General features: G+C 38.1%; 1 long non-coding RNA gene across 1 annotated transcript in view; it reads right to left on the bottom strand.

The window, feature by feature from the left end:
• Nucleotides 1–19,130, bottom strand: part of LOC139036242 (uncharacterized) — a 62,473-nt gene that overhangs the window by 23,132 nt on the left and 20,211 nt on the right. Inside the window, exon 2 of the long non-coding RNA XR_011488948.1 lies at nt 974–1,112. This is a non-coding gene — a long non-coding RNA (uncharacterized lncRNA). The remainder of the gene's footprint in view (nt 1–973; nt 1,113–19,130) is intronic.

Genomic DNA, 19,130 nt, shown 5'->3' on the forward strand with positions numbered 1-19,130 from the left:
CCTGTAAGGTACATTTAGAACTCTTAATACCAATTTTTTTTTTCTTTTTGCCAGCAATTGTACTGCAACAATTAACTTTGGCACCATTACTCTTGTCATAGGAAGGTGTTCAGAGAAAGCTCATTTTTGCATCGCTCTTTCATTTGTAGCCTCCTTGTCCTAGGACACAGGCAAAAGTCTTTCTTTCTGCTGACAGATTTTAAGCCTTGAAACAGTCTCACACACACCTACCTTTTCTCCCCTAAGAATGAATTCTTCTCCAGAAAGATACTTGGATTCTCATTGAAATAGACTCCTGTTCTTCCTACCTGTTAGGACCTATAGGTTTGTCCAGATATGCCCAAGTCTTAAGATAAAGATAGATTAGGTTAAAACTGAAATTCTTGCTAGATCATGCTGCAAAAATGTACACTGGAATCGCCATTTTCCTTAGGTTTGGGGTATAATTTGTTCAGACTCCTCAGGTTCGTGGTCTGTGAGAATTCAAACCCTTCACTATGGTTTCCACACACTCCCCTCCAGCATACTTCCTCATGATCCTGTTTCCCCTTTCTCTGTGTGTGTGTGTGTGTGTGTGTGTGCTCAGTCATATCCGACTCTTTGTGACCCCATGGACTATAGCCTGCCAGGCTCCTCTGTCCATGGGATTTTCCAGGTGAGAATACTAGAGCAGGTTGCCATTTCCTACTCCACGGCATCTTCCCAACTCAGGGATCCAACCTGCTACTCTTGAGCCTCCTGCATTGGCAGGCAAATTTTTTACCACTGTACCGCCTGGAGAGCCCTGCTTTTCTATGTTTGCATAATTATCAGTTCGAATTTCCTTTCAGCAGCAGTGTAACAGGAAAACAACAACAATGGCTCAAACAAATAGGTGGTTATTTTTCTCAGTCTGACTTTACAACATCCTCATTGCCCTGGGCTCTTTCCTTCTTTCTGTTGCTCCATGCTCAGTGCAGGGCCGGACTCTTACCATCATTCCCCTGAACACACTTCCAGCAGGAAAAAGGAAAATGAGGAGTCAGAGAGGCACCTTCATAAGGAGACCCAAATTCCCAGTTGTCATCCAGCTGCATTTCAGTGGTGAGAACTGTGTACCTGGACACATTCATCTGAAAAAGGAACAACAAAATAAAGAAGCTCTGTTAATTAATTACGAACAACAAGGGTAGGAGTTATTGGACAGGTATTAGCAGTGGCTGCCACAGTGAGTGTGTCCTGTGTGCTAAGTCGCTTCCGTTGTATCTGACTCTGTGCGACCCCGTGGACTGTAGCCCACCAGGCTCCTCTGTATATGGAAATTCTCCAGGCAAGAATACTGGAGTGGGTTGCTATGCCCTCCTCCTGAGGATCTTCCTAGATTAGGGGTTTCTAGATTGTAAACGAGCAACACTACTCATCTAGTGCCACTTGCAGGCTCTTCGATCCTGACCCAGGGATTGAACTTGTATCTCTTACATCTCCTGCACCGACAGGCAGATTTTGTTTTGTTTTTACCATTAGCACCACTTGGGAAGCCCTTATAAAGCAAATAGCCCTGCTACTCATCAATTCCTACCAAGGGTCACTCCATAGCAAGTCTTTTCAGGAGTTTAAGGACTTTCCTGAAAAGCTGAGACATTGCTGGGAATGGTGCAGTTTCTCAAGTGTCTCGCAGGCTCCACCTGTTACTGTTTTTTTGCTCCTCATTTCGTATGAACTGGTCTGGCCATCAATGCAGAATTCCTAAGACGCATGCCTGTGCCAGCCATTAATACAGTAGTTTCCCACTCTGCTGCATACGTGATGCTTTGATGGAAAAATACGTATTGTAACAAGAAGAAAACATTCATGCTCTACATTTATATTGTCAAAATAATTCTGTTTTCCACCTTCACACAATTGCAATCTCCAGGAAGTCAATATCACAGCCCAGGTAGAGAGAAACTGCTGGGAGAAACCAGTGTTTCTAAACTGTTCTTCTGAACTTAAATAAATGGTTAAAATTCAATAGGGTTGTAGCAGCATGATAATGCAGAATCTGAAGCTATTTCATTAGGAGTTGGGAGACTGAGTCCTGCTTCTTTGCTGTGACACTAAGAATAACTGCTGTAAGAATCTTTTTTTTTTTTTTTTTTTTAATCCCCGTGTTTCCATCTGTAAAATGGAGCTGGTCAGAATGATCTTTAAGGTCCCAAAGTATCCTGAATTGTCAGGGGGAGCAAAAAGCTTGTAATCAGCCATTGTTTTAACAGAAAGGAGGAATATAAGAAAAGGCAGGTGGGAATGAAAGGAGAAAGCCACAGAGAAGAGACAGGGAAGGGAGGAGAGAAAGGTGGGTGTGGAGAATGTCTAACCTGCTCAGGCAGACAGTTACAACCTAAGAGAAAGTAGAACCCAGGGAACACATAATTACCGTACTCCACTTTTGGCTGTGGCAAAGCGATTAGTTCTGTCTTGTTTGTAAAGCAACAGTGAAAGGTCAGTTCCCCTGGGAGACTGGGATACATTGGCTTTCATTTCTGCGACGTGCTATGTGATGTTCCCGCAGCAGGAAGACACTAGTTTGTATCAAAGCACTCCTATTTCCATCACGGTGCCTGGCTTATTTCCAGTCACCCTTCCTAAGTTAACATAGGAAATATCTCTGCTTTTGACCTTTTTGCCCATTTCCCAAATTTAAACATATCTTGACTGATGTGTTGTTTCTGTGTGCTCTTATACTTCCTATGTGTTCTATCAGATGTACGTTTATATACAGGTGTAATTACTCATTTTTAAATTTCTTTAAAGAAAATATTTGATTGGTAGTTTTTTAGAAAGAAAGGTTTTCATCTAGCACAAAAATTTGCAGTCAGAGCACTGAAAAAACTAGGGAATGCAAGTTGTTTTTCAAATTAACACGTAGTTGTTGTTGTTGTTTAACCACTAAGTCATGTCTGACTCTTTGCAACCTCATGGACTGTAGCCCCCCAGGCTCCTCTGTCCTTGGGATTTCCCAGGCAAGAATTATTTATTCATTTTTGTAGAGCACTAAGAAACAGGATTTATTGAGTAGATACTATGAAAGAAAGCACTGTGATAGGTAACAGGGTCAAAGATGAGTAAGATAGTGATGCTTTCAAGGACTGAATAAGGGTACCAGGGGAAATCACTTACAAGGGAAAGATAAAGGGTATAAAATATGCACACAAATCCATGAGAGCAGAGAGGAGAGGTATCTAAATAAAACTGAACGAATTGGAGGTGGCTTTCCCGGAAAGACTCCTAAGTTCAGACCTGAAGATGAAGAACTATCTAGCAAAACAGGATGCACAGGCACCCGTGCCAAGCAGAGGGCACGGTGTAGGCAAAGGAAGAGAGGGGCTGTGAGAGCTCAGTGTGACTGCAGGAGGGGGTTGTCCTGGAGACGGTGAGCAAAGGATGTTCAGGGCTGTCCTGGGTACCAAGTTCAAGTCCAAGCCTATGAAAGCCATGGAGAGGTTTGAAATACGGGTTTGACATGATCATTCACACACGCCATTTTATCCATTTATACTCTGCTTGGCGTGCGTGCTTGTACATCCATTTTTGCTAGGTAATTCTTTGTCTTTAGGTCTGAACTTAGGAGTCTTACCTGGAAAGCCATCTTCCAGTTCCTTCAGTTTTATTTAGGTACCTCTCCTTTCTGCTCCCATGGGTTTGTGTGCGTATTTCATAACATTTATCTTTCCCTTTTAAGTGATTTCCCCTGGTACCCTTATTCAGTCCTTGAAAGCGTCACTGTCTTACTCATCTTTGACCCTATTACCTATCACAGTGCTTTCTTCTGAACTGTTAATTTTTTTTAAAAAGTACTGAATTTTGAATTGTAATCAAGTATTTCTTCTGTTTTGCCTGGTAGACTATGGATTTTTTTGAGGACAGGGGTGCTGTTTCATTGGCATCTCATCACTTAGCAAAGCTTTCACATGGTAGATAGGCATTTAATAGGTATCTGTTGGATGATGAATAAGTGAATGAAAAAAAATGAACAGGGGAAGTTGTATGGAAAGAAAAGTGAGCTTGTTAAATGCATCCTGAGACACTGTTAAATCACAAACAGAATAGAAAAGACTTCAATCTCTCTAAAAGCTAGGCTAATGCCTCCTGACCCTGAGGCTGCAGTAACTTGAGACCCAGAGTTATTTTTCAGTGTCTTAAATCTTGGAAAAAAAAAATACCTTTACGTATGATAGATTGATATTGTTAACAAGTTTAGAGACAGACATGAATTGCTAAAAGGTATTTACTTCCTCATGCCAGTATAATATGTAAATAGTGAGTAAGCAGTATTTAACAGTAAGCTATATAATGTTAATGACATGATTTTTAATGAAGAAAAAATATCCTTGGCTAGGTCACACACATATTTTGATATAAATTTTATGCCTACCTTTAATTTTGCATTTAGATTTCTGGATTGTAAGCCAGCAACGCTACTCATCCAATGCCACTTGTAGGATGGTGTCCAGGACTAAGTATTAATAGTAACCAGCTTTGATATTTATAGTTTCAACCATATTTCAGGAAGAGTAAATGCATACAAAAATAGAAACTGGAAAATTACCGTTGTCTTTCTTAAATAACCACATCAATGAGAAGCCTAGTTATTCAAGACCATAAATCTATAAGACCAAACCACATACTTGGTGTCATAGAATCTTAAACTACAGCTAATTCTTCGAAAATAAATTCTTTCAAGGTAACTGGTCTTGCAAACTCACACCTATAAAACACAACAATTTTATATACGGTTTTAATCTTTATTGCAAGGACCTTCAAATGCTTTATGGACAGATTAATCCTCATAACCTCTGTTTGGGAGATAGCAAGTACTGTCTTCATCTTATAGAGTGAAAAATTGAGTCATCTAAAAGTCTTGGCTTGTATCCAGTAAGCAAACTGGAATGTGAAGGGGAAGAAAAAAAGCACCTTAATTTGGCTACCTCTTGGTTTAGAGCTTCAGTCACTGAATGTTGGCAGCCATGGAGATGGTAAATTACAAAATTTATTTCCTAGTGAAATTCATTTTTGGCAGGTGTTTCCTCATTGGTAGATTTCAAAATGTGTACTGCCTACGGAAGAAGCACATTTTCTTCTAGGATTTTCCCTAGGAGACTTTGAAAATGCTGTTGGTGAAAGAGAAACTTTGTTATTTTTTTGAGTTAAATAAATCTATCATTTAATAAAGCTTATATTTTAAAAACCCACTTTTCCTGTTAAAAAGTAATGTTTTTTTAATTTAAAAATTAACTACGTTTGTTGAAATGTCCAATAAATTTATCATTCATTCATGTTAAAACTACATCTATGATATATGTGTGGTATAAAGACAAATGTATGACATAACAAAATAATAAAACTAACACCAGTGTACCAACAGCCCAGTTTAAGGAATACACTACCAGTATTTTTGAAGCTCTCTTTCTTCATCACCAGGAGTAACCACTGAACGATGTATTTATCATTTCTTTGACTCCATTTATAGCCTTACCAGATATGAATATATTCCTTATACAAAAACAAAATATTGTTGAGTTCTGTCTGTTTTTGAGCTCTATATAAATGGAATTATACTGTATATTCTTTTCTGACTTATATCATTTTAACTCTAGTATTCAATTCTATTCTGAATGTACCACAATTTATCATTCCATTCATGTGTCAGTTGACTTTTCTGATTTATACACACATACACACATATATATAAAACGCTTTTTTTTTTTTTTTGCCATTACAGATAATGCTGCTGTGGAAATTCCTAGTGGCAATTCTTAGCTTGAGATCCCCTGAGAGCAGAACTTAATCTACAGTATACAGATTGTTTATTTGAAAAGTTATCTTAAGAAGCAAAAATAGAGATAACTTTGTGAAGTATGGTCATTAATTCTTACTTAAAGATTTGGTAGAATGTGAATTGTGAACAGATCTCATTTGGAAGTCTCAGTCTTTTGACAATTCAGTTGTGATTGTGTATGGTAGGTGTGGGTCTTAGAGTCTGTCCTCCTGTGCCTTTGTTGAGGTTCTTATAAAGAATGTACTTATTTACAAGTAGATTTTCTCCACCAAAATGTGAGCTCTCTAAGAGAAGGGATGTGGCTGGATCACTTGTCTCTAGCATTTGCTGTCTAGAAGGTAGTAAGTATTTTGTTACATTTAAATCAATTAAGGTGAAGAAGGTTGTATCCCAATACTGTGTAGCCACAGCTAGACAGAGTAGATCCTCTAGGAGATGTTTATGCCATTTAGAGAAATGGATACTTTCTGTTATATGGAATTAGTTTTAGAATAAACAGAAATATCATGAATTTCTTGATTTATTCTACAATAAATCTTATCCTATAAGACAGCCTAGTGTAGTGGTCTTCTGAATGAGTCAGCCTGACTTGAAATTGTTGCTCTGCCTCTTGTTACTTGTGTAGCTTTGAACCAGTGGTCACCTATAGGCTTATATTTCATCTTCTATAAAATGAGAAGGGGTTGCTATGAGTATGAAATGACATACAAGTGGACAGAAAACAATTGGCATAGTCAATATAGCAAACTCTCAATAAATTATATCATTAATAAAATGATTAGGATTCCACCATAGAGAAAACCAGGCTTCCCTGGTGGCCCAGATGGTAAAGACTCCGCCTGCAATGCTGGAGACCTGGGTTCGATCCCTGGGTTGGAAAGATCCCCTGGAGGAGGGCATGGCAACCCACTCCAGTATTCTTGCCTGGAGAATCACTATGGACAGAGGGGCCTGGCGGGTTACAGTCCATGGGGTCTCAAAAAGTTGGACACAATTGAGCAGTGAAGCATGGCACAGCACATAGTGAAAACCATAGATGAATCTCATCAATACACATAGACATAAGATATTTTAAATAAAATGCTACTTCATATGATTTAGTAAGTAAAAATATTTTCTTATGACCAAATAAAATGTTCCCAGAACTAAAGAATGCCTCAACATATGGGATTCTAATAATAGAACAAATTTTTTTGCTTCTGATCTTTCTTCTATATTTGATACACTGTTGGTAGAACTACCAGATTACTTCTAAAACATAGTACTTATTTGTTTCATTAATCTGTAAGGATTTTTTTCCCAGTCGATTTGCATTATCTATAGAATAAAATGCTTAACTTGTATTCAAACCCTAAATCTATATAAAGTCTGGTCCTCATCATTTACGTTTTTCTTCTGATATAGCCCCTTGCTAACATTAGGCTAGAAATAGAGTGAGTCCACCCTTCTCTTTCCAAATGTCTCATGCTTAGTCTCTTTCTTTTGTTCATGTCATACTGTGCATGTGAGCATCTTAAGTCACTTCAGCCATGTCTGACTCTTTGTGACCCTATGGACTGTAGCTTCAGGCTCTTCTGTCCATGGAATTCTCCAGGCAAGAATATTCAAGTGGCTTATCTTGCCCTCTTCAGGGGATCTTCCTGACACAGGGATCAAACCAACAACTCCTGCATTGGCACCACTGCTTAAGTCCCTCTTGCCATTAATACCATCCACCCCCAAAACTGTAACTCACACTCTTTTCCTTGGATCATTCTTCTAGATCTGTGAACAGTCCTATAACAATCATATATTTTGTGTGATTTTTTTCTTACTTTCATAGTCATTATGAGTTGAATGCTATTGTTAAAGGACCTTTAATTTTTTTTTTTTTAAACTAGACTTCAGTCTTCTATAGAAGAGTCTAGTTACTTTTGTGTAGACTCTTATATGTGATGCTTTTGGTTACTAGGGAAATATGTGTTGACTTTAAAACCTTTCCAAATCACACTTTGTAAAAGTTCAGTCTTAGCTTGTAATCTTTTCCAATTATGGAGAAACCACTTCAAGTTACTTTTCAGGAAACTTGATGTGCTCCGATCAAATGCATCTGTTTGATGTTCTATTCTAACATCAACTTAAAAATTTAAACTGTATGTTGGTTCACAAGGTGAGTTTATCAGGGAACAGATATGTCTGTTTCACAGTGTGATGGTTGCCACAGAAACAAATGAGTGGGGCTAAATTATTAATTTGGTGATTTTTAAGGTGAAAGAATGAAGACCTTTAGAGTGAGAATATTCTATATAATGTAAATATAGAACAGCACTTTCACAAGGGAAAATTTGATTGAAGGAGAACTATTGTTGACATTCATGATCTTTATCTTCTGGCCAGTGGAGGCAGGCTGTAGAGAGGGGCCTGCAGATGAGGTTCTTTTTTTGGTATCAACTAACTGTTCTCCATGAGGAGCTGTTTTTGTTTGTATTATGCAGGACTGGGAAAGAAAAAGGAAATGGGAAAACATTGGCTATCGCTTTTGAGAAGGAAAAAAAAAAAAAAAAAACAACAAACACACTGCTTTTGTAGCCAGAGTTCTCTATGTAACCTGATAACAGAGAGAGAATAGAAAAAACTGTCCTGTCCTTAGCAAAGGATAGAACAAGAATTCAGTAAAGCATCAATAATAATCAAGGCTAAGTATAACGGATGGCTAGTGTTACCTCCTGTTTCTTTTAAAATTACTTCTTTAAAATATACTTCACTCAGTAATGGCTACATTTCTCTGACATTATAAAGGATTATTGAACGTAGACATAGATCACTTTCACCCTCTCTCTGTTACTTTACGTTACAGAAATATGGATATTAGATCTTGAAGATTTTAGAAGCTACCACTTATCTCATGGCAGTATATTTTAAACAGAGGCAAAGTAGCTAAAAAGAAATAAACAGCTTCTTGAATATTGAATTCAAGTGTCCATATTTATTAAGTCATAATGTCGAAGCTGAGCAGCCATGTCAGGAAATCTATCTTATATTTAACCAGAAGCCTTATATTTCAACTTTCATTTCTCAGTCTGTCGGTAAAGAATGTACCCTTTGTTGTAGTGGGATTTACCGTGAAACTAGTCAAGTTTAGCTTCATGGTTTCTTACTTGCATAGATCCCTTCTGAAGTCCTGGAAGGGATTCTAGCATTGTGTCACATGATCATATATTTTTTTGTGAAATTTGAAAAAAGATATTTTAATTGTACTTAGTTAAACTGCCATCACTTTATATTCATATGTACTCCCTTGTCCTGCTTCCCTTTGGTGATAAATGGTGGTAGAATGGCCAGGGGCATTTGGGGGATTCAACTGAAGGGAGGTTGAGTGTTGGATACATTATTTTGAATGTAGGGAACATACTTTCTTCGTGGTTTGTAATCATGTCTAAATGTAGTTCAGTTGTTGCTAGTTACCCTTAAGAATTGTTTTCTAAGGTTATTCCTGCATGTTTCCCAGATGCCTTAACTAGTGCTGAGAAATGAAGATTTAGGACCAGATATTGTAGAATAATATGAGCCTTTTCCTTGGATTTACGTGAGAGCTGAGGAAAATTAAGAATTGAAGTGTATGGAGCCAAATCTAATTTGTGGGAAATGCGTCTATTTTTTAGGCCTGTAAAATTATAAGCAAGGAATTGGTTCTCACCATCTAATCAAAATGGAAATTCTCCTTTATCAGGGATACTTGATAATGTTGCATATAAAATTATCCAACGTTGGAAAGACAGTCTCTTCAATAAAGTGCTGGTGCTGGGAAAACTGGACAGCTACATGTAAGAAAATGAAATTAGGTAATTCTTTAACACCATCCACAAAAATAAACTCAAAATGAGTTAAAGACCTAAACGTGAGACCAGACCGTATAAAACTTCTAGAGGAAAACATAGGCAGAACACTCTCAGACATAAATCATAGCAATAATGGGATATCTCCCAGAATAATGGAAATAAGAACAAAAATAAACAAATGGAACCGAATTAAATTCAAAAGGTTTGCACAGCAAAGGGAACAATAAACAAAACAAAAGGACAACCCACAGGTTGGGAGAAAATATTTGAAAATGATGTGACCCACAAGGGATTTGTCTCCAAAATTTACAAACAGCTCATCATGCTTAACAGCATCAAAACAAACAACCCAATCAACAGATGGTCAGAAGACCAAATAGACATTTCTCCAAAGAAAACATACAGAGGGCCAAGAGGCACATGAGAAGATGTTCAGCATTGCTAATTATTAGAGAAAGGCAAATCAAAACTAAAATGAGATATCATTTCACACTGGCCAGAGTGGCTTTCATCAAAAAATCCACGAATAATAAGAGGGTGTGGAGAGAAGGGAACCCTCCTACACAGTAAATTGTACAGCCGCTATGGAGAACAATATGGAGGTTCCTTAAAAAGCAGACTCTGCAATCCCACTTGGCATATATCCAGAGAAAACCATGCTCTGAAAGGATATATGCACCTCAGTATTCATTGCAGCACTGTTTACAATAGCCAAGACATGGAAGCAGCAACCTAAGTGTCCATTGACAGAGAAATGGATAAAGATGTGGTACATATGTGCAATGGAGTATTACTCAGGTATTGAAAAGAATGAAGTAATGCCATTTGCAGCAATATTGATGGACCTAGAGAGTGTCATACTGAGCGAAGGAAGTCAGACCAAAGGGGAACCAGTATATGGCATCCCTTATATGTGGCATCTAAAAAGAAATGATACAAATGAACTTACAAAACAGAAAGAGACTCACAGACTTGAAAGAATGAACTTGTGATTTCTGCAGATAGGATGGGAGGAATGGGATACTTAGGGAGTTTGGACATGTACACACTGCTATATTTATAATGGATAACAAACCCGGTCCTACTGGATAGCACGGGGAACTCTGCTCAATGTTATGTGGCAGCCTGGATGAGAGGGGAGTTTGAGTAGAATGGATACATGTATATGTATGAATATATGAATATATGAATATGTATATATGAATCCCTTTGCGTTCACCTGAAATTATCACAATATTGTTAATTGGCTATACTCCCAACAAAAAATAAAATGTAAGAAAATAGAATTATCAATTTATCACCTATAATTCTCCTTTCTATTGGTAATTACACAATGGAGAATTTATAGAATATCTATTTGTAGGGCACACACTTGCAAGACTACAGGAAAAAGTGTGTGTCTGTGTGAAGTCACATGTTTTTATGCATCCTAACTTCAGTGATAAAAAACAAATTTTAACTGACAGTTAACCACACTGTAATTGTCTCTCTATTCTCTCTCTATAAAATGTTATTAGAATATTGTCATATGAAGAAACAAAATCCAGGGGATATAAAGATGTGCTAGACAGTGACTAAAAATGCTAGTTTTGAGTTTCTGTTGTTTGTCAGCTTTTTAAAACTGTAATTTGCTGTGATTTCTTTTATTGTTCTGTAAAAATATTCTAAGTACCTATTTAAAAAAAATATGCCCCAAATTAAATATGGTTAAAATCCATAAAATCTAGTTTTGCTATGTAATGATAGTTAAAACTTCTAATCAATTTAGTTTAAAAAAGCTGACTCACTCAAATTTTTTAAACGTTTAGAAACAGCAGAAAAATTTGTGTGGTCCAAGTCACCCATTCCTTTTTTTTTTCTGAGAGCAAAAATCTGAGTTCCTTTCATCTTTCTTTATGTATCATATTTTGTACACTGTCCCTGGCCGATAGAACTTTCTGTGATGCTAGAAATGCTCTATATGTTTGCTGTATACTGTTACAACCATTAGCCATATGTGGTTATTAAGCATTTGAAATGTGTGATTGGTGAGACCGAGCAATTGAAGTATTTATTTTGTTTCAATTAATTTACATTCACATTGACATGGCCACACATGTCTGGTAGCCCTCATATTGGACAGCTCACCTGACACTCTTAATCAACTTTGGGATTAAATCTGTGTCTCATGTGCATTTCTATCTAGTCATTGAGTATAGATTTTTAGGTCATTATGCAGTACAGTCCTAAGTCCTGACTAGCGTAATATATTATTCAGAAAGTCGTGCTTCATTTTTGAGCAATTTCTCAAATATCCTCATATTCTGATGATGGTGTGGGCATTTTTATAGGCAGGTCCTTGTTTATTATTATGTTTATTGTTGGCAGATGCTAGAAAGCCTAAAACTCTTGTGGAAATGGTGAAACAATATGGTGAAACAATCAATCAAAGAGTGTTTTATTTGGAGGAAAAGATGCATAGACTCCTATCAATAATACATTCTGCTTTCCTAAAAGTAATGATCACTAGAATGAGCCTGACAAGGGTTTGACATATTCAGCAGCTGGAGACGTCCTACTCTATAGAATGAATTTAACAGCGATAGCCAGATTATGCTCTACAGTTGAGAGTGATACCCAAGGCCTGTCCCTGGAAGATGATTGTTTACACCCAAGAGCAATTCCTGGAATGTAACAGGAAGCTGTGCATGACCACAGAGCTGAGCTGGATGTTTCTCCAGGCTTCCTGTTGGAGGGATAACTGTTTTTCATTCCCCTTCAGGAACACATGAAAATCACTCTGAAAACCATACAGAAGAAAATGCTTGTTTAAAACAAGTATGACTTTCCCCAGATATATGACTCTGTATAGAATAATCTCAAGATAAATATTACAGCAAAAGGAGTTGGAAACCTGAATAAAACTTCAGAAAAATCAAGAGCAGTCTAGACACTGAGGGACAAGATACTGCAAAGTTACACCAAAATTCAATATTAGTATTGAAACGATTTCTCAATCTTTAGGCCCACAAAAACTTACAAAGCCTACAAATTTGATTAAACACATTTCTCATTCTTACTTTCTCTGTATTTTGATGATGTCCTTATGTTTTTGTTCACCCTTTCCTTGTCACTGGATTAAAAGAAAGCAGTGAATTTTCTATTAAGTATAGTACTCAGTGTGGATAAAGTGCTAGATATAGGATTAAAAGTAATATAAACCATGATCAGGATTTTTTTAATTTAGTTTATTGTGTCCTTAAGGCAAATGGATGATGGCATGTTCTTTTTTTTTTTTTTTAGTTTTTATTTAGAATGAATCAGTGCTGGATGTACACAAATTCAATTTGTTTAAAAACAAAAAGCCATAAAAACACAAAATAGTAGCAGCGTTTTTGGAGGCCAAGTTTTATTTATTCTTATAGTTTTATTTTTAGATTCTTGAGGTATATGCATTTGCTTGTTTCTGTGGCAGAATTAGAAGTTTATGCAGAAATATAATCACTTTCATTAAACTGATATATCTAGGGGACTTCCCTGGTGGTCCAGTAGTTAAGGCTCCTGTGTTTCGAATGCAGGAGATGCGGGTTCAACCCCTGGTCAGAGAACTGAGATCCCACATGCTGCACACATGCTCAAAAAAAAATTGATAAATCTATATATGAAATCCTGGAGAGGACAACGGTGTCCATCAACAGGTGAGTATATGAACAATCGTGGTATGTCCATACAATGATACACTACACGAACTAAAGGAATACATACCACAGTAGGGATCAATCTCAGAATACTTAGGCCGAGTGAAAGAAACCAGAAAAACAACACATGGACTGTTTATATAAATCCATACATGTATTTATTTGTAAATATGAATGTATAAAGATTATATACATTTCTTCAAATTATACCCTACTGTATAGTGACAGAAAGCAGATAGTTGTTGCCTGGGTCTGGAGTAGGGAGGGCTGCGGGAAGGGGTGTGTGAGGAGGGATTACAAAAAGCCGACAGGAAACTTTGAGTGGTTGTGTACATGTTAATTATTTTGCTTGTAGTGATGGTTCACAAGTATACATATGTCAAAGCTTAACATCTTGTACGCTTGAAAAAACATAGTTTATGTCAATTTTATTTCAATAGAGCTGTTTAAAATTCTTTTTAATTAAAATACAGTGCTCTAATTTTTGACTAGGCTTCCCAGGTGGCTCAGTGGTAAAGAATCTGACTGCCCATGCAAGAGACACAGGTTTGATGCCTGGTCTGGGAAGATCCCCCGGAGAAGGAAATGTCAACCACTTCAGTGCTCTTGCCTGGAAAATCCCATGGGAAAAGGAGCCTGGTCGGCTATAGTTCATGGGTCACAAAAGGATCGGACACGACTTAGTGACTAAACAACAACAACAATTTTTGACTACCCAAAAATAAAGCCATATACCCAAATAGTTTTCACAGTCCCATAAAGGAGAGTAGGTGGGATCCTAGTAAGTGCTGAATAAAATATGAGACACCTCAAAGAAGCAAGCAATCCATTTCCCAGTGAGTGGTAAGAGAAATTAAGGGAAAAAAGCAAATCAGAAAGTATCACTTCCCATCTCTGTGAATGGCATCAATCTTCATATGTTTGCTGAAGCAAGATCCCTGGGCATCCTCCTGGACTGACTCTCTCCGCTGCTTTTTCATCCAGTGAGGTACAATTTCTTTTACCCTATACTAGATATATTCTAAGTGCATATTATTTCTGTCTTGTTTTCTCTGGCCCACCTTCCACCGATTCGATCAGATCCTCATTATTTCCTGTCTGCAAGTACTTTCTAGTAATCTCCTCACCCCCATGTTCTTCCCTTCCAATCCATCCTCCATGCAACAACAGGGAGCCATTACCTGTAGGGGCCAGGGAAAGAATCATCTCCCAAAAGCAGGAGAAAGGCTTCCCCAGTGGTTCTATGGTAGGAAGTCAGATCACAAGAGTTATGGCCTTTGGTAGAGAAACATGAAATTCCCAGGTGGCTCAGTGGTAGAGAATCCGCCTACCAATGCAGGAGACACGGGTTCAGTCCCTGGGTAGGTAAGATCCCATGGTGAAGCGCTAAACAATAGCAGCTGAGAAATACAGTCATTGTGGATCCACAGCCTGGAGGGAAACAGCTGCTGACTTCATACCCTCTTCCCTTCCGTGCCCATGACTTTTACTGGTCAAACGGAAAGTCAGGGAGCCCAGTGGATGTAGTCCATAATGGTTGGCCTTTCAGGGCACAGAGCAGTGTGGAGAAGGGAAAGAATAGATCTGAAAACACCAACAGCAACTATATTAGCACATCCTTCTAAAACATGAGATGGATCACACTGTTCCCTTAAGAAAATAGCAATTTCGGGGGCTATTTGTGTTTGGCGGTTGGAAGACCTTTGCCCCTACCTTCAAAGTTGAAAAGTAATACTTTGCTCATGTATTTGCTGAATAAAAGATACTGTAATTTATTACATGTGATTGGCAGGGCCCTAAGTACTTTACATATATTACCTCATTTGCATGCATGTGTGCTAAGTTACTTCAGTCATGTCCGACTCTTGTGACCTTATGAACCAGGCTCCTCTGTCTATGGGATTCTCCAGGCAAGAATACTGAAGTGGGTAGCCATTCCCTGCCCCAGGGAGTCTTTCCAACCCAAAGGTCAGAACCCACATCTCCTGAGGCTCCTGCAGTGCAGGCAGATTCATTACCCCTGAGGCACTGGGGAAGCCTGTAATCTCATTTACTTCCCTCATTATCTCTGAGAAAGATGTTAGTTTCATTGTCTTAATAATATTGAAGCATATCAGTGTTTACAATGCCATCACATTATATACACATACTGAAAAATCTTATGTGAATTCCCTAATACTTATAGGGAAGAAGATAGGAAGCAAAATGACAATTTAAATAATATGGATGAACCCACCTGCTAGTCCAGTTAACGTTAGCGAGAGTCTAGAGTTTCCTTGGAGAAGGAAATGGCAACCCACTCCAGAACTCTTGCCTGGAAAATCCCATGGACGGAGGAGCCTGGTGGGCTACGGTCCATGGGGTCACGAAGAGTCGGACACGACTGAGCGACTTCACTTTCACTTTTCACTTTCATGCATTGGAGAAGGAAATGGCAACCCACTCCAGTGTTCTTGCCTGGAGAATCCCAGGGATGGGGGAGCCTGGTGGGCTGCCGTCTATGGGGTCGCACAGAGTCGGACACGACTGAAGCGACTTAGCAGTAGCAGAGTTCACTCCTTTTGTACAATATGGTCCTTAAGCACACACCGGCTAGTTTATCGGGTACTTAATGAAAGAGGAATGCATAGAGGAATACTCAATGCAAAGAAATAGAGGAAAACAGTAGAATGGGAAAGACTAGAGATCTCTTCAAGAAAATTAGAGATACCAAGGGAACATTTCATTGGACACAGTAAAGGACAGAAATGGTATGGACCTAACAGAAGCAGAAGTTATTAAGAAGAGGTGGCAAGAATACAAATAAGAACTATACAAAAATATCTTAATGACCTAGATAGCCACGATGGTGTGATCACTTACCTACACATCCTTTACTGTGAAGTCAGGTGGTCCTGGCTTATAGGAAGCAGCACTATGAACAAAGCTAGTGGAGGTGATGGAACTCCAGCTGAGCTATTTTAAGTCCTAAAAGATGATGCTGTTAAAGTATTATGTTCAATATGCCAGCAGATTTGGAAAATTCAGCAGTGGCCACAGGACTGGAAAATGTGAGTTTTCATTCCAATCCCAAAGAAAGGCAATGCCAAAAAATGTTTAAAATATCACACAATTGCACTCATCTCACACACTTGCAAAGTAATGCTCAAAATTCTCCAAACTAGGCTTCAACAGTACATGAACCATGAACTTCCAGATGTTCAGGCTGGATTTAGAAAAGGCAGAGGAACCAGAGATAAAATTACCAACATTTGTTGGATCATAGAAAGAGCAAGAGAGTTCCAGAAAAACATCTATTTCTGCTGTATTGACTATGCCAAAGCATTTGACTGTGTGGATCACAATAAACTGTGGAAAATTCTTAAAGATATCCTTACCTGCCTCCTGAGAAATCTGTGTGCAGGTCAAGAAGCAACAGTTAGAACTGGACATGGAACACAGACTGGTTCCAAATTGAGAAAGGAGTATGTCAAGGCTGTATATTGTCAGCCTGCTAATTTGCCCTATAAGCAGAGCATGTCATGCAAAATGCTTGCCTGGATGAAGAACAAGCTGGAATCAAGATTGCCGGGAGAAATATCATAACCTCAGATATGCAGATGACACCACCCTATGGCAGAAAGTGAAGAGGAACTAAAGAGCCTCTTGATGAAAGTGAAAGAGGAGAGTGAAAAAGCTGGCTTAAAACTCAGTATTCAAAAAATGAAGATCGTGGCATTGGGTTCCATCACTTCATGGCAAATAGATGGGGAAACAATGGAAACAGTGACAGACTTTATTTTCTTGGGCTCCAAAATCACTGCAGATGGTGACTGCAGCCATGAAACTAAAAGATGCTTGCTCCTTGGAAGGAAAACTATGACCAACCTAGACAGCATATTAAAAAGCAGAGACATTTCTTTGTCAACAAAGGGTCTGTCTAGTTAAAGCTGTGGTTTTCCCAGTAGTCATGTATGGATGTGAGAATTGGATCATGAAGAAAGCTGAGTGCCAAAGTATTGATGCTTTTGAACTGTGGTGATGGAGAAGACTCTTGAGAGTTCCTTGGATTGCAAGGAGATCAAACCAATCAATCCTAAAGGAAATTGGTCCTGAATATCCATTGGAAGGACTGATGCTAAAGCTGAAGCTCCAATACTTTGGCTACCTGATGTGAAGAAGTGACTCTTTAGAAATGACCCTGATGCTGGGAAAGACTGAAGTCAGGATAAGAAGGGGATGACAGTAGATGAGATGGTTGAATGGCATCACTGAATAGATGGACATGAGTTTGAGCAAGCTCCGGGAGTTGGTGATGGACAGGGAAGCTGGCGTGCTGCAGTCCATGGGGTTGCAAAGAGTCAGACACAACTGAGCAACTCAACTGAACTGAATGAAAAAAAGCACAAAGAAAACTGGTGGTTATGATTTATAAAGAGAAGATATGTTGTTTTCCAAGGGGTCCCAATTCTCACAGGGTTTTCAAAGGTAAATTACCTTATTTTCATCTCCTTGACTGACTTTAAAGCCTAACCCTTAGATAAAATTAAACCCTGGATTGAGACTTGAGAATTAAACCCTGGATTAAAACACAGCCAGCTTATAAAATGTCTGTCTGATTATAAACTCTTTGCTTTTAAGCATTATCATGTCATATATAATCTCAAAAAAATGTAAACATTGCCAGTTCTTTCTTTCTCTCTGCAAAATTGAAAGCTTGAGATTATTTTTCTATTTCTCAGTTTGCTGTTACTTAATATTTTGGGGTGCCTGCAACTTGAAAGGCAGTGGACATTTTATATATGCTACCATTGTCTTTTATTAGCCTGGTTTTTTATGAAAGGGTATGTTTATAAAGTAGGATTCATATTTTAGTGTGTAAAAAATGTCAGATTTTCTATTGGATTTAAAAAGTTTATTTCCATACCTTATAAAATATATGTTAGAAAAAATTTTTAATGTTTTTAAGACTCAAAGCAATTGTTTTCTCTTATTACTAGAGTTCTTTGTGTAAATATTGTGCATTGAATATTTAATGTTCATAATCTAACATTGTTGGAGATCCAAATAAATCCATTTTTAGAGCAGAAGTTAATTTTTTTAAAGAAAAAATTTATTATTTATCTGGCTGCATTGCATCTTAGTGCCATGTGCAGGCTCGTAGTTGTGGGGGTGGGCTTAATTGCACCATATCCCCTGTATTAAAAGGCAGATTCTTAACCACTGGACCACCAGGGAAGTCCCCAAAGAGTCTTTTAATGAATAATATATATTGGTTGAATCAATTGTATATTTTTCTTTGAGTCCACACTCGTGCTTTAAAATGTCTTTCTAACTCCCAGGGTGCATTCATTTACATCATTGTTACACATTTGCAGGCTTTCTCTTAATATTAACTTGAAGTGGAGTGAAATGAAAGTCGCTCAGTCGTGTCCGACTCTTTACGACCCCATGGACTATACAGTCCATGGAATTCTCTGGGCCACAATACTGGAGTGGGTAGCCTTTTCCTTCTCCAGGGGCTCTTCGCAACCCAGGGATCGAACCCAGGTCTCCTGCATTGCAGGCGAATTCTTTACCAGCTGAGCCACCAGGGAAGCCCAATATTAACTTGGAAGTGCATTTTTCTTACTTGTATTTTGAGGATACCTAAAATGTACCTGCAAACAACAGACATTCAGTAAATGTCTGGTGAATAAAATGAATGAATGTCCTCAATGTCAGCTGCCAAGATTTATTCAGAATTTTCATTAATTCTGTTTATAACTGACTCACAAAAATTAAACTTTTTATCAAGAGGTGATGTGTATGTATGTGTTCAGTTGCTTAGTCATGTCCAACTCTTTGCGATTTCATGGA

The sequence above is a fragment of the Odocoileus virginianus genome, chromosome 8 (genome assembly GCF_023699985.2).
Source record: "Odocoileus virginianus isolate 20LAN1187 ecotype Illinois chromosome 8, Ovbor_1.2, whole genome shotgun sequence".
Classification (NCBI taxonomy): domain Eukaryota; kingdom Metazoa; phylum Chordata; class Mammalia; order Artiodactyla; family Cervidae; genus Odocoileus; species Odocoileus virginianus.